The sequence below is a fragment of the Cynocephalus volans genome, chromosome 6 (assembly GCF_027409185.1).
Source record: "Cynocephalus volans isolate mCynVol1 chromosome 6, mCynVol1.pri, whole genome shotgun sequence".
Classification (NCBI taxonomy): domain Eukaryota; kingdom Metazoa; phylum Chordata; class Mammalia; order Dermoptera; family Cynocephalidae; genus Cynocephalus; species Cynocephalus volans.
The window spans coordinates 49,097,805-49,112,788 of NC_084465.1; the positions used below are offsets into that span (position 1 = coordinate 49,097,805).

The 14,984-nt window shown below is 44.6% G+C and overlaps 1 protein-coding gene across 1 annotated transcript in view; it reads left to right on the forward strand.

The window, feature by feature from the left end:
* Positions 1-14,984, forward strand: part of ATXN7L1 (ataxin 7 like 1) — a 222,277-nt gene that overhangs the window by 161,800 nt on the left and 45,493 nt on the right. The gene's annotated exons all lie outside the window — the stretch shown is intronic.

The following is a 14,984-nucleotide window of genomic DNA, read 5'->3' on the forward strand; positions in this document are numbered from 1 at the left end:
TGTCTGTATTTGGTAGAAGGATAGTTTGGGAATTGAAAAACCATTGTTATTATCATCATCACCATCATTATTATATTCCTTGTCAGTAATAAAGGCAATGTTTGATTGCTCACTATGTGCAATGCCCTGCTCTGAGAGCCTTACACTTAATCTTCACAACCACCAGTAAGAGGAGGGCTACTGTTAGCCCCATTTGTCAGAGTTACCCATGAGATCCTTCCCAGGGACATAAAGAAATGTGGGCCCCCACGAGCGGCAGGTGGTTCGGTTACAAGCACGCACTCAAGAGTGCTGTTCACAGGTTGCTGTTGTGCTGGGAGACGGATTGATTTGCCCTCTTGGGCCTGTCCTCTTCCTCATTGTAAATGAGGATTCAGAAGAAAAATGGCATTGATTGCAGGCTTATCAAGTTTTCACGTGGTAGATTCAGGAGGGAGAATGGCTATATTAATGGATTGGGGTCCAAAAAAATCCCAGCAGGCTAGAGCAATAGACTGAATCCAGCAAGATGACTTTTTTAAAGGATTCCTTTGAATACATAGCTTGGCAGGAAAATGTGTGAAATAAGACTTAGGGGCAAGGCAGCTATCAGAAATTAAAAATCTAGGTTGGATCTGTAGCTGCACTGATAGGAGAGTAACATCCAGAATAGACAGCTAGGAGCTGGTCAGATCCATCTGTGATATTCCTCCTTCTACGTTCTACAGTTTGTGAAGAACAGTAGGAGCCAAAGAGAACCAAGATCAGGAGAGTGGTGGAAATGTTTTGTGAAGAATGGTTTTAAAAGGAGTCTGGGTTGTTTAGCCCAGAGAAAGAGATTTCAGGGAACAAATGTTTGGCAAGGTATCCCATGGAAAGGGGATTGGACTGGTTCATGGTGTCCCCTATAGAACAGAAATGAGATTAATGTGTGGGTATTACAAAGAAGCTCAGATGGCTAACCCAGCACTCACTGCCTTGGGGGGTGGGGAGCACTGCCCCAAACAGAGCCAAGCCTGGGCAGCCCCAGGTGGAGTGCTGGGAAGGCCACAGCAGCCCCAGGGAAGGGCCGGCAGGGGATGGCAGAGAATAGTTACCTGTGGGGTGTCCCTGGGAGAGTGGTGATTCCTTTGACAGAGATGGCAGCTATATCAGGGACGAGAGGGTTGGCAGAGGGAGCTGTGCCTCAGTGTCACATTTGTAAATAGCTAGGGGAGCCTGCCTGGTGTGTGTGTGTTGTTGTTGTTGTTGTAAGGATATTAAGAACAAAACAACACTCCCCTAAATGTAATAAACTCCAACAACCGTCTGTCCATCACCAGTACCCATATGAAAGGAGATCCTAACACAGAAACATAAAGAGGACACAAACTTGGAATAATCTGGGTGTACAAGTGTGTGTGTCTGTAGATATGTATGCGCATGTGTGTGTGTTTGTGTATCATGTTGTTCAAGACAAATTAGCACTTCTTCATGGACCCAGACGGGCAGTGTGTGGGAACTGCTGTCTTAGAGTGCCTGTTCGCTGTCTCCTGCTGGCCGCCTTAATTACCTCAACTTAAAAATTACCTCCTTTAAGTGATTCAAGAAGGGTTTTGAAGGTAATTCTCAGTTACCGTGAAACCGATTGTTCTGTTTATGGATTGTCCCGGCTCTTACTTTCTGCAGGCTTTTTTTTTTTTTTTTTTCTTATTGAAATGAAATACACATAACATAAAATTAACCATTTTAAACTGAACAATTCAGTGGCATTTAGTACATTCCCAATGTTCTGCAACCACCACTTCTGTCTAGTTCCAAAACATTTCATCACTTCAAAATAAAACCTCATGCCCACTAAGCAGTTACTCTCCCTGCCCCACTCCCCACACTCAGCCCCTGGCAACCACCAAACTGCTTTCTGTCTCTGTGGATTTGCCTGTTCTGGACATTTCATATAAATGAAATCATACAGTGTAAATTACCTTTTGTGTCGGGCTTCATTCCTTTAGCGTAATGTTTTTGAGATTCACCTGTATTTCGGCATGTATCATATTTCATTCCTTTTTATGGCTGGATATTATTTCATTGCATGTGCATACCACAATTTTTGTTTATCTGTTTATCCATTGATGGGTATTTGGGTTGTTTTCACCTTTTGGCTCTTGGGAATAGTACTGCTGTGAACATTTGTGTACAAAGATTTGTTCGAGTACCAGCTTTCACTTCCTTTGAGTGTATACCTAGGAGTAGAATTGCTGGGTCCTATGGTAATTCTATATTTAACTTTTCTTAATTAAGGTTTTTTAACTGTGGTGAAAGATATTTAACATAAAACTTGCCATCTTAACTATTTTTAATGTACAGCTCAGTGTTAAGTGCATTTGCATTGTCATGCACTCCTTGCCACGACCCATTTCCAGAATTCATCTTGCAAAATTGAAACTCCGTACCCGTTCAATAAGATCTCCCCGTTCCTCCTTCCACCCAGCCCCTGGCAACCACCGTTCTGTCTATGATTTTGACGACTGTAGGTACCTTATATAGGTAGAATCAGACAGTGTTTGTCTTTTTATGACTGGCTTATTTCACTTAGTGTAATGTTCTTGGGGTTCATCCATGTTGTAGCACAGGACAGGATTTCTTCCCTGTTTAAGGCCAAATAACATTCCATTACATTTATATACCACAATTTGTTTGTCCCTTCATCCACTGATAGATGCATGGATTGCTTCCACCTTCTGGCTGTTGCAAATAATGCTGCTATGAATGTGGGTGTACAAATATCTCTTTGAGATACTGCTTTCAATTCTTTGGGGTGTATACCCAGAAGTGGAATTGATGGGTCATATGGTGATTCTATTTTTAATTTTTTGAGAAACTGCAGTACTGTTTTCTATAGTGGCTACACCATTTTACATTCCCACCAGCAATGCACAAGGGATCCACTTTCTCCAGATCTTTGCCATGATTTGTTACTTTCCATTTATGTATGTTTGTGTGTTTTAATAGCCATCCTAGTGGGTGTGATGTGGTACCTCATTGTGGTTTTGATTTGCATTTCTCTAATGACTAATGACGTGAAGCATCTTTTCATATGTTCTTGTTAGCCATTTGTATATGCTTCTTTGGAGAAATGTCTATTCAAGTCCTTTGCCCATTTTTGAATTAGGTTGGTCTTGCCTGTTTTTTTATTTAGAGTTATGGTTCCAAACCATAAACTTGCTGCCTCTAAGAAGCTAGAGCAGTATAAATATTGCATCTTATTATCTTAAGCCACTTATTTGCTGAGAACTTAGGCCACCTACTTATTACATGGGCACTTGAGGTGAGGGAAGAGAACAGGGCTGGAAGAGGCAGGGGCCAGTGCTCCAGAAGGGCCAGATTGCTCTGGGAGAGCTGACCCATGGAAAGCTGCTCCCATGTCTGTCATACTGGAAGTCTCAGCAGAGATACTAGGAAACTTGTTCATGTTTGTCTCTGGAAAGACTCGGGCTCCCAGGCTGGGGAGCTTTGCCCTTTCATCTGCGTTTCTTCAAAGCATTGCAACATCCAGCAGGCCTCTATGTGACAGTCCCCTGGGTGGGGGAAATGTGCCCAGGGTCCCTTGACCCACTGGCCTAGCATCAGGAGAACAAGGCTCACAGCCTAGCCCTTGGGAGCAGGCTCTCTCCAGCCAAAGCTGAGAATGACTGAAGAAAGAGGGCTGGATACTCCGTCCAGTGGGGCTGGTCAGGTGGGCGGTCAGCTCACACCCCCTCGTCCCCACTAACTCTGTTACAAAGGAATGGAATTGTGGAAACCAGTTCTGCTCAGCCAGCCAGCACAGCTCCTTCCCAGTCAGAAACTGATGAATTCTCCTTAATTCTGGGATGAAACTCTCTCTACAAGAGTTGAAAAGGAAGCCAAGAACCCAGAGGTCTAAGTCACATTCTCCCTGAATAATTCTATGGGAGACACTCCATCTCTGGCCTGCCTTACAGAGGCAAGCAAGCCCTGCCCAGTTTATGTGGCGTGATCTGAGATGAAACTATCTCCCCACAGCTTGAAATTCTCCAGAAGAGTCACACTTCTGCGTCTTGGAAAGCTTTTGTCTCTTAGAGGTTTGTGCTTAGTGTTCCTTACTAAAAAGCATATACTCCTTAGTCAGGGTTGACTTAAGATTCATCAGGTGATAGCCAGGTTTTACAAAGAAATGTGGATGAAACACAGGAGAGGACCTAATAGAGGATAAACATGCCCAAAACACACTTTACCACTGTTTTTTTTTTTTTTTTTTAGTTGAGGTGAAATTCACATAACAGAAAATTAACCATTTAAAGTATATAACTCAATGTCATTGAGTACGTTCACAATGCTGTGCACCCATCACCCCCAAAGGAGACCTTATACCCATGAAGCAATCACTGCCATCTCTTTCTTCTCCCAGCTAGCCCCTGATAACCACTGATCTGCTTTCTGTCTCTACAGATTTACATATTCATATAAATGGAATCATATAATCACATCAACCATTGTTTTTGTAGGAGCATCTCCCCCACCCCCATCCCGAGTCTACTGTCCTTTGCCAAGATCGGAGAATAAACTTTCTAAATATCCAGAATGAATGAAAACTCCCTGCTTAAATTAATCTTTAAAATGTCCCACGAAAGTACTTTCCAATCATTATATTGACCTCTCTATTCTCTCCAAAGCATAGTAGTAGGTATCCAATTGGACTCTGCCCATCAGGATGGACAGGCCCTGAGGGAAGGGGCAGTGAAAAGACCCAGGACCAGGCAGACAGCAGCTCCAGGGCCACTGTCTTGCGGGCACTGCACACACAGTGCTGGCTCTCACAGTGCCTGAGGAGCCACCGCCTCCGACCACACCTTGTGTGTGCAGTTCAGGAAAACCCAAGTTCATCTGCCAAATTCAGGATACAATCCTGAGTGTTCCGGGCTTTGCTTTCTGCCTTTCCCTAATCTCATCTGGGCGTGCTCTCTTAAAGGGGAAGTGGTGCGTTCTGACTGGCAGGGCCCTCAGCCAGGAGCCAGGAAACGTCTACCACGAGTTGGTTGCCCAGCGTGTCACTGACTCAGCCTCCTTATCCAACAGCAAGACTGCCTCCCTGGGATGTGTAAGTGTGAGCGCAGGGCACAATCGCCACCCAGGGTGGCATGGGGCTGGGCGCAGGACACTGAAGAGAGCCTGACAGGCCGCGCGTGCTGGCAGCCCACACCCCAGTGCAGCAGCATGAATGTCAGCATAGACAGTGCTCTTGCTCTGAGGGCTGGGGCTGGAGCCGAGGCCAGAGTGGGGAGAGAGCTACCTCAGAAAGCGGTCAGGAGTGGGAGGCTGGGTTCGGGACCAGTCTATTTTGGACAGCCCTTCTGGAGGCACAAGCCTCGGGCCTGGGAAGGAACGGAGTGGAAAAATTTAGAGCACACCTTTCAGAACACCAGCAAGCCAGCGCTAACGCAACTTACCAGCTCATCGCCCCCACTTCTCAGCATTTATGTGCAGCTCCAGTGACACTTTCTGCAGTTCTCTACTCAGCAATTGTTTTTCTTTGTCATTTTTATATGTCATTCGTTTTAAGAAATGTTTCAGGCCTTTTCTATTCAAACTGTGCAAATTGCTTGAAGCTACAGACCTGTGTTTCTCCTTCTTTCCTATGCATGATGGTCCCTGGTCCAGTGCTTGCACACTGGAGACCCTGAATACACATTAGTAGCTGGCCCACTGGCAGACCCACGGGCTCACTAGAGTGATTGGCAGTATACTGGCCTGTTTCTAGCTAGGGTTGTTTCCTGTGTGCCCACAGAGAAATAAAGAGGAAAATTCACACACACTCACACATAGTTGGTTTCTAAAGAAATGCCACAGGCGAGAGACTGATGGTAGGAAAACAGACCCTTGCTATGTTTTAGGCCCCTTTTTGTTCTCAGTTTTTGTTTGTATCGTAGTGATGGTTGATCTTAAATAGTGCAAAAAGTTTTGATTCACTGAAATAACTCAGACGTTTTGCTCCTAAAGACACAAGAGAGAAGGGGGCTGGAGAGGAACAAAAAGTGCATGTCTCTCTGTACACGTATGTTGACAGGGCATGGCCACACCCTGCTGCAAGGCAGCTTCCTGTTTGCCACTGCCAACTGCCACTCCAAGGAGAACAGAAATGGTTCCGTTATTAGTGACTGCTGCGGGACCATGACAGCCTGTGGAGTGATTGGCTCTGAGTGACGCCGTGAGCTGAGCAGTGAGTGGAGACTTTGTACCTTCTATTGTGGGAGACCGTGGCCCTGCACTGTTGAAATTGGAGGTTGGTACAGGTAGAAGTAAAGCGGTGGTGACCTCTCCTACCCAGCCTGTGTTCCTTAAACAATATGCTCCTGTAGGATTCTTGTAAATGGAATAATTTTAATTCAGGGGCAGGGAGAAGGCTGAGAGCTACTTAGGAAAGCTACTATCTGTTTGTGTGTGTTTTTAATCTACATTTTCATATATGAGGGGAACTTATATTAAGTGCCTACTGTGAGCTGGCATTGTGGTAGCCACTTTCCACGTGTTAGCCATCCTCCTGACACTCATTATTCAACAATGAGTTGAATAATGTGTATAGTGAGTGCTCATTAGGGCCAGACCCTATGCCAAGGATAAAAGAATGAACAGGACACCTGCCTTCAAGGTGTGTCCAGCCACAGGATACCTAGACCAGTAAACCAGCAATTACAGCATGTGATGTGTGCTAAGATAGCGGGCTCAGCATGCTCCAGGGGCACCTGCCCAGTTGTAACCCTATGATGTGGGTATTATTGTCCCCATTTTGTAGGTCAGGAAACTGGGGATCAGGGGGTTAAGTTATATTTGCCCGAGTCACAGAGCTAATGAGTGACAGAGCTGGGATTTGAGCCCAGGTCTTTCTGATTCCAAAGATGGCAGTTTGGTCCACTTTTCCAGTGACTTCCCAAGTGGGTAGGGCATGAAAATCACCTCAGGACCTTTTAAAAAATACACATCAGAAGGGCCCTGGCCCTTCTGTCCCACGATCGAAGGGGCCCCGGCTGCACCAGATCATCTCTACTGTGTAAGTGTGGCCTGGGCGCTTTCTCTGCCTCCTGCATCCAGGATCCTCCCTTTCATGAGGTGTGGACAGGGCATACTTATGACAGGGACAGGGCTTTTGTGCACTTAGCCCAAGGCACCTGGGTAAAGGCCACTAATGTTGCTTCAAGACAGTATTGGGAAGATCCAGTCCAACTCTTTTAGACACTGGGAATCCCAGTTCACGGATCTTCTCTCCAAAGATACCTGGCTTATGCCTCCAACTTTGCCCAGTGTCCAGCTGTCTGCTACACCTGTCCCTGCGGTGACCCTGGGGCAGGGATGATATCAGCTGTGCCATGTTAAGGTAGAATCCAGCAACTTATCCGAAAGCTGGAGGCCACCAGTTTTCACTAAAGCCATGGGTACTCTTGTGTTTAAACTCTTGTGACTTGTGCTGTGTGAGTTTGGTGGCTGTGGAGGGAGTTATACTGATGGACAAGTGTAGCACTATACAGGTGGAATGCCCTGTGAACCCCTCCACTGCCATGTTGGAACTGGGCACAGGGGGCAGCTGGGGCAGTAAAAGGCCTATGTTATTGAGAGGAGCTGGTCTCTGGCTGCAGGTGAAATCCAGCAGATCAGAGAGGGCTGTTCACTCCCCTCAGGTCCACCAGCAGTGGCCTGCCTCTGAGCCCAATATGTTCTCCACTCAGGGTGACAGATGTGGCAGCCAGCCAGGATCTGGAGAGTGCTATCCCCACCTTGAGGGGAATCCTCTGATTACAGAGCTCTAGCAATGACAGTGTCTCTTATCACCACTGTGATAACCCAGTGCTCATATCCCTGTGCCCAGCACGTTGTAGGTGAGGAGGAAATGCTAAAAAAAAAAAAAAAAAAAGTGAATGAATGAATGAGGCTTAATTTTTACCCGTTTTTCTCTTCTCTTTTCTCTCCTTTGCTCTTTCTCCTTAAGGATATGTTAGCGTTTTTGTAGTTGGTGGTGGTGGTGGTCTATTTTTATCTTTTTAATCTTTTTTCTTGTATGGTCTTAAACACCTTTAACCAAACCAGAGCCTATTAAGTGATCCATCCTATTCCTTCCTTTTTTCCATCATGCTCACATATATGTTAAATGTTTTTAAAAAGTAGTGATTAGTGCTTACATCTTATTTGTGATTTTTCATTTTCTTGTGGATTTGGGCATGCTATTTCACATACACGTTTCCTGAGATAACCCTCATACTTGTCATTTTCAATTGTTTTATTATAGATCATTCAGGTTGTTTGTAGTATATTTTTACTACTGTAAACAGTGCTACTGAGAATATCTTTGAACTTTTTTTTTCTTTTGAAATATTTCCTTGAGGTCTATTTTCCAAGCTAATATTACCAGATTACCAGATCAAAGGCTAAGAATGCTTTTCGGTTCCTGTTATTATCACCAGATCACCAGATTGCTCTCCAGAAAAATGTAACCCCTTGAAAGGACCCCTGGAAATGTGTACATGTTCTTGTTTCCCCTCAGGTTTACATTTCTGTGGGTTTTCCTTTTAGCTAGGGTACGTATCTTGGGAGGGCATCCCTGGGAGCTGAGGGAAATATTTCAGGGCCCTGGAAAGTCCCTGGGACTCCCCAGATCCTACCCAACAGTGGTCAATGCCAGAAATTTGCACCTTAGTATAAATGACAATCAGAAGAGCAGGTGAAGGGGAAAAAATAAAGAGGATCCTACTACCAAGGCAGAAAAAATAAAGAGGATCCCAAGTTATCTGACTTCACAGTTACATCCTAGGGCAGCTCTGAAAATGGGAAATGTTTGGGTTTGTTTTTTTAAGAATCACTGGAGCAGTTGCATTTCTCAAGTGTGGAGGAAAGGGAACATCCCAGGTAGAGTAGCATGGTAGAAAGGGCATTGGCTCTGGGACCAGGCAAGCCTGGGCTTCCCTGCCAGCCACTGAGGTCTGCATAACCTTGATCTTCTTCCATAATCTTGCTAAGCTTTAATTTCCCCATCTATAACAAGAAGGCTAAAAGTTTCATACCACTTTGTGGGGTTGTTGGGTAAATTACATGATCTGGTAAGTGAAAAGTAGCTTGCACTGTGCCTGACACGTAGTAAGCACTCAAGAAATGCTGCTTTCCTTCCTAACTAAATGAATGGGCATGAGGTGACCAGATGGCCAAGAGACCAAGCCAGAGCCTAGGGGATTTGGGAACTGAGCTGCCATGAGCAGTGCCGGCCACCTGCCCACACTGGTGTTTGTCAAAGAACTTAGTTCCCCCGATAGCTCATGTTGCCCCGCAGTGGGTAGGAGGTGAAAAGGGGTAAAGAAGACCTAGTATAAGTCAGTTGGCGACAGGCACCCATTTTTTAAGGAATACCTCCCCAGCTACTCAGGCCTTGACATCTTTTAAAGAGGTATTCCAGTCTGAGGAGACTGTGAACACTGCAGAAACGCTCACAAGTACTCCTGGCACTGGGACTGCTTGGCACAGCTCTGCCTGCCACTCATTGCCTGCCTTAGTCACTTGGCTTTCCTATATCTTCATTTCCTCCTCTGCTGAGGAAGGCTGATTCAGTATGCCCCCTCTAACCACCATGGCACTATGTTTAGTGTCTAACTGCAATTTAGCAAATAAGACTACCAGCTCAGATTCTAACCCCAGCTCCTCCACTTAATAGTCTGGTGACTTTGGCAAGTTTCTCAAATGTGGTCTGTCTGCCTCTATTTCCACAGCTGTAAACTGGGGGAATACCTGCCTCACAAAGTAGTTATGAGATAAAACTAGCATGGTCCCTGGCATGGTTCCCCATGCCAAGGTCCCTTCCAAATCCAGTTTACATTTGGAAGATGGTCCCTCGGAATTCAGGGTTGTTCTTTGTAGGAAGCATCCGACTGCAGCTTCTAAAGCAGATAGAATCCACTGATCAAATAGAAACCAGCTAATGATTCGCCACGCACCTGCCCTCAGAGGTGGGGACTGAAGGAGACACTGTCAAATGAGTAAGCCACATGCTGGCCTAAGCCCAAGTTTGCTTACACAACCGTGTCAGGCCATAGCAACTGTGGTGCTCAAAGTCTATCGGCAGGGGATTGGTCCCTTAAAACCTATATTGGAAAATTCACAACAAGTTCTTTCTAAAAATGGTACAGGGAGCCACATTGGGTGTCTGCGGCTGGCTCAGCCATTCATGAGGCATCTGTGCTGTGGTTTTAAATGCAGGCCATTGATGCTATGAGTTTGAAAATATCTCAGGGGATACGCGCAGGGAGAAGGGAGGGTTCTAAATTTTTACTGAAATGGAATTGCCTGAAACCTGGTAGATTCCATCTTCAGAGAGTAAGGGGAGAGAATTGGGGAGACACCAGGGCTCCCCACATCTGATGGGTTTTTGGAATGCTGAGCAAGCCCTGGCTCAGCTGGCCTCCAGGAGTGCCCCTGGAGTTGCACCTGGATGTTTAAGGAGGCTCTGGTGAAGCAGGTGGTCTTGAAATAGTCAGCTGCTGAGGGCTTGGCCTGGACTTTCTGGTGTGGAAATGCAAAAAATTAAAAGGACTTGGTTTTTCATTTCTTTGGTCCTGGGGCTCCCAACTCTTTGAGACTGAGGTCTCAGGCTATGGCATGGGGCTTCTGACTGGCACCTAAAAAGTGTTTCTTTGCCCTCCCTAGGGGAGTTGGGTGCCCAGCTGAAATACCCATGGCAGTGGGAAGGGAGGAGTTCCTGCTGGCTTCTCCAGGCTCTCCCAATCTGCAGCAGCATCTTCCAAGATTTCAAGGTGGTGAAGCTGAGTTAAGACACAGGCTCTGAAGACATCCCCAGATCTGATGTTTCCTAGCTCTGTGACCTTGGGCAACTCACTGTCTCTCTGAACTTCAGTTTCCTCATCTGTAGAATAGAGATACCAATAGTACCTCCTTAGGGTATTGTAAGGAATTAAATGCTGCAAAGTAAATCAAGTGTTTAGTAAAGTATTGCATATAGAAAAATCTTAATAAAGTTTTATTACCGTTGGCCAAAGGACAGGAGATTGCTGGCCCGAGATCACTCACTGAGGTTGTTATTGATGTATTGGATACTTAATTCTGCATGGGTGTTCTGACAGTGATTTTCTGTTTTCACTTCAGTGAGTGAGTGGTACTTATATTCAACATTAGCACAATAGATTGGTTTGGGCTTTCTGTCACATGGTGTGGAAAGAAATGTGTAGCAAGAGCTATAAACTGTTGCAACCTTTCACTCTGGGAACTATACCTCAAGGAAATCATTCTAAATGACTTTTAAATAAGTTTTTTTTAAAAAAATGAACAGTACGTAGATAGTAAGAGAGTAGCTAAATAATCTACAGCATGTTCATGATTGGTTATCTAACCATTTAAAATGGCAAGTATATGGGAATTGGATATGTATATATAGAATGTTAGTTGACAAAGAATTGTCCAAAATATCAATTGATTATAGTTTTGTTAATACAGCTATATAACAAAGATTATTATTATTTGTTAAAGCTATTAACAAAGATTGGAAAAGTTTAGAGGGAAATGACCTTTTTCTCTAAAATTGCTTGTCTATAAAATATTTTAACAGTGAGTGAGGAACATGATGTTCTATAAACTCTTTCTGAGCAGGGCTAGTCGAACTAGAATAATTTATAGGGATCTACCTAAAGCAATCCCTTAACCAAAACGTAGAAAGAAATGGTTAAGCTTAAGGTCGGTGAGGGCTTGTATCAGCATGATTGTTAACATAAATCTGGAAAGCTTTACTCAGAAAAATTCCACCTGCATAGCAACGTCTTTTTACAAGAAACAAAAACCTGCTTTCTCCCATCACCAGCCCACCCACCTGTCCACCAAAAGACAAAACTGTAAGTCATCTACAGGCAGTTCTTCACAGATGAGAGGAATTGGATCTTTCTTTAAAATCTACTCACTTTGCCCTACCTCGGACATCAGTTCTACTAGTTTTCACAAGCTTAGCTGCAGCTCACCTCCTAAATGTAGCCCTGACCACACTGATGCAGGGGGTTCCGCCACTTTTAAATTCTTACGTAGCTTTTCTCACTTGCACCAGTAGGGGCAAGCTTGGTCCCCCAGCTTAGGGGCCAGAAATACGGACCTCTATGGAATACTGTGAAATAAGGATAGATTTGATTCAATCAGAACAACAAGGAACAGTTTTACAAGTGAGAAATACTGCTTTCGTCTGTTTATTGCAATACAAAGTCACACATTAAACAAAAATCACATGAAGGGCAAAGAGCTGTCTTCAGGTTTCAGTGCATATTCTTTCATATGCAACTTGTTCTTCCAGTTGGTCATTTAAGAGGGTCATATAGAGCTAAAATATAAAACCAAGAAAAAAACTTACCCATTGATATAGTTTTTTCTGCAAGTTTAGCAGCAGAATATAGTCAGCCAGGACCACTAACCAGAATTCTCAGGGAAGGTGATTTTGAAATCTCTGGTCTGTCCTGATCATTTTGTGCTTAATGGCACCCTACCTTGTGATTTATCTTTAGTTGTATACTTGTATAATTTTTAACCCTTCACTTAGCAAAATAAAATTTATCTTTGTTATTTAGGCTTAACTCCCCACCTAAACTGAGGAACATTTCTATACATCCTCCCCTCCCCCCAGTCCCCACCAGCTTTGAGCAAGTGATGGCAAGTGAGTGAGTGAAGACTACAGAAAAATCTAAAACAGTCAGTGGTAAAAATCAAAGTCTTTTTTTAGTATTGGAAACCTCTGCCAAAAAAAGAAATTGCTAAATAAGAAATTTCTAAAGGGCAGAAACAACTATGGATTTGAAGTGAGGAGACTTGGTTCTAGTCCCTGCACTGCCACCAGCTAGCTTTGCCCTATGGGTTAGTAACAGACAACCTCGTCTATTAGAAAGGAGATCAGGCTAGTTGACTTTTAGGATCCAGTTCTAATCTTCAGCGATTCTGAGTTCTGCATTTCCTACTTTCCTGGCTTCAAACCTTGTTCATAATATACCTCGTTTCCTGCCTTCCTGAGAAATGGCTGGCCCATGCACACGGCACCGAGGCCCCATTCCTCAGTAGCCATTGGCCCTGACCTTGGCGATCACCTCGCCTCTCTGGGTCTCCTTTGGCCAGTCAGCCGTGAGGAGGGTGGAGACGCCTGGCTGCTTCCTGCCTGTCTCACAGGGGTTGTAAAGGCCAGTGCAATTTTACAAAGGATGAACTCCTCCAAGGAAGATCCTGCCTAAGTAAAATAGTTCAATTCTTCAGCTGTGATTATTGCTATAATATCCAGGAATCATGAGGGATGAGAAGAGAAGGAGCAGGTATAAGAATGCCTTGTATTTATGATAATGGGGTAGAAGGAGGCCTTAGAAGCTATCTAGGGACCCACTTCATTTACAGATAAAGACGCAGAAACCAGGAGAGTTTAAATGGCAAACCCAAGACCACAAGCCTAATATATGGTATGGCTGGGCCTGGGTTTCCTGGCTCCCAGTCCAGTGATCTCTCTACAACATCAAAACAGAAGCCTGGAACTTTCAAAACTTTTCTTTATTAGTCCATTTCTGTTGCTTATAATGAAATACTTGAAACTGGGTAATTTATAAAGAAAACAAAATTTATTGCTTACAGTTTCAGAGGCTATGAAGTCCAAAGTCCAGGGAACACATCTGGTGAGGGTCTTGGTGATGGCGACAGTGATGCAGGGTATCACATTGTGAAATGGTGGAGCAGACAGACAGACAGACAGATTTTCCTCTTCTTTTAAAGCCCTCAGAACCACACCCCTGACCACCATTTTTAATCCATTCACTACTGCATGGTCCTACAATCCAATCACCTTTTCAAGACTCCACCTTTCAATTACCATAATAAGATTTCCCACCCTCTTAACAGTCACACTGGGGGCCAAGTTTCTAATACATAAAATTAAGGGACACAATTCAAGCTTCAGTGAGTTTGGGGGTGGGGGGCATAATTCAATCCACTACACTTCCATAGGATGGCTTCTGGGAACTAAGCATGTATACAAGGTCTACTCTGAATCAATGAAGAAAAATTACCCTGTGAAATTATTCTGTGTGGGAAACATGTGAACACTGGTCAGGCAAAAATACCCAGCAATCAGACAGTCCTCAAAAATCTACTTTTTCTCCCCCAATTCTCATTTCATCAGAAGACTAAATCAGTCTGCTTTGAGTCGGCCCTGGCAGCCCATGGGTACAAGAGAGCACAGAGATACTCCATACTCCCATCCCAGGTGGCCAAGGATAGTCTGCCTTTCCTCCTCCAGGTCAGGGTGCCTGGTAGAGCAACCAAAATTGCTGTGCTAACAAAAGGAGCCTGAAACTGAGCTTTGGGTGGAGGAGAATGCAGTCTGCCATCTTTGTCTCCCATCACATTCAACCCAGATTTTAGGATTTGTGACCTCTAGTTCTTCCTATGAGGACGTCTGTTATCATTTCATTTATTTATTCAACACATCTTAAGCACTAATCATATGTGGGGAATAAGAGAGCCAGAGAAGACTTGGGATTTCCAGAGCCTTTGTCTCTTTAGGGTTTGGGATTCCTCCTGTAATCATGTACAGAGTTTTCAGGCATGAGTAAATGTGTATTTTTCTGGAGTCCTTTACTTTCATCAAATCTGTTACCCTAAAACAGTTAACAAACACCCTAGTGGGTATCTGCTGTCCTGGTCAGTGTCCTCATCCTGCCCATTGAGTCAAGACCACAGGGGCTGACAGAGCATGAACACGTGCAGCTTCTCTGCCCAGAGCTCTGGCATTTTCTGCAGAACTTCAGCAAGCTGTGATGACAGTCTAAGTCCGTGTCCCACAGTGTGGATTCTGCCTCAAGTGTTGATGTCCTCCTGCATGTGTGGCCCTGAACTTCATCGGACCCTGGAGAGGCCACAGCTGGCATGTGTCAACAGACTGTCTCCTCAGCCCCAGGACAGGATAGATGCTGGGCTATCTCCCAACTCTCAAAGACCCTTTCAGTAAGCCC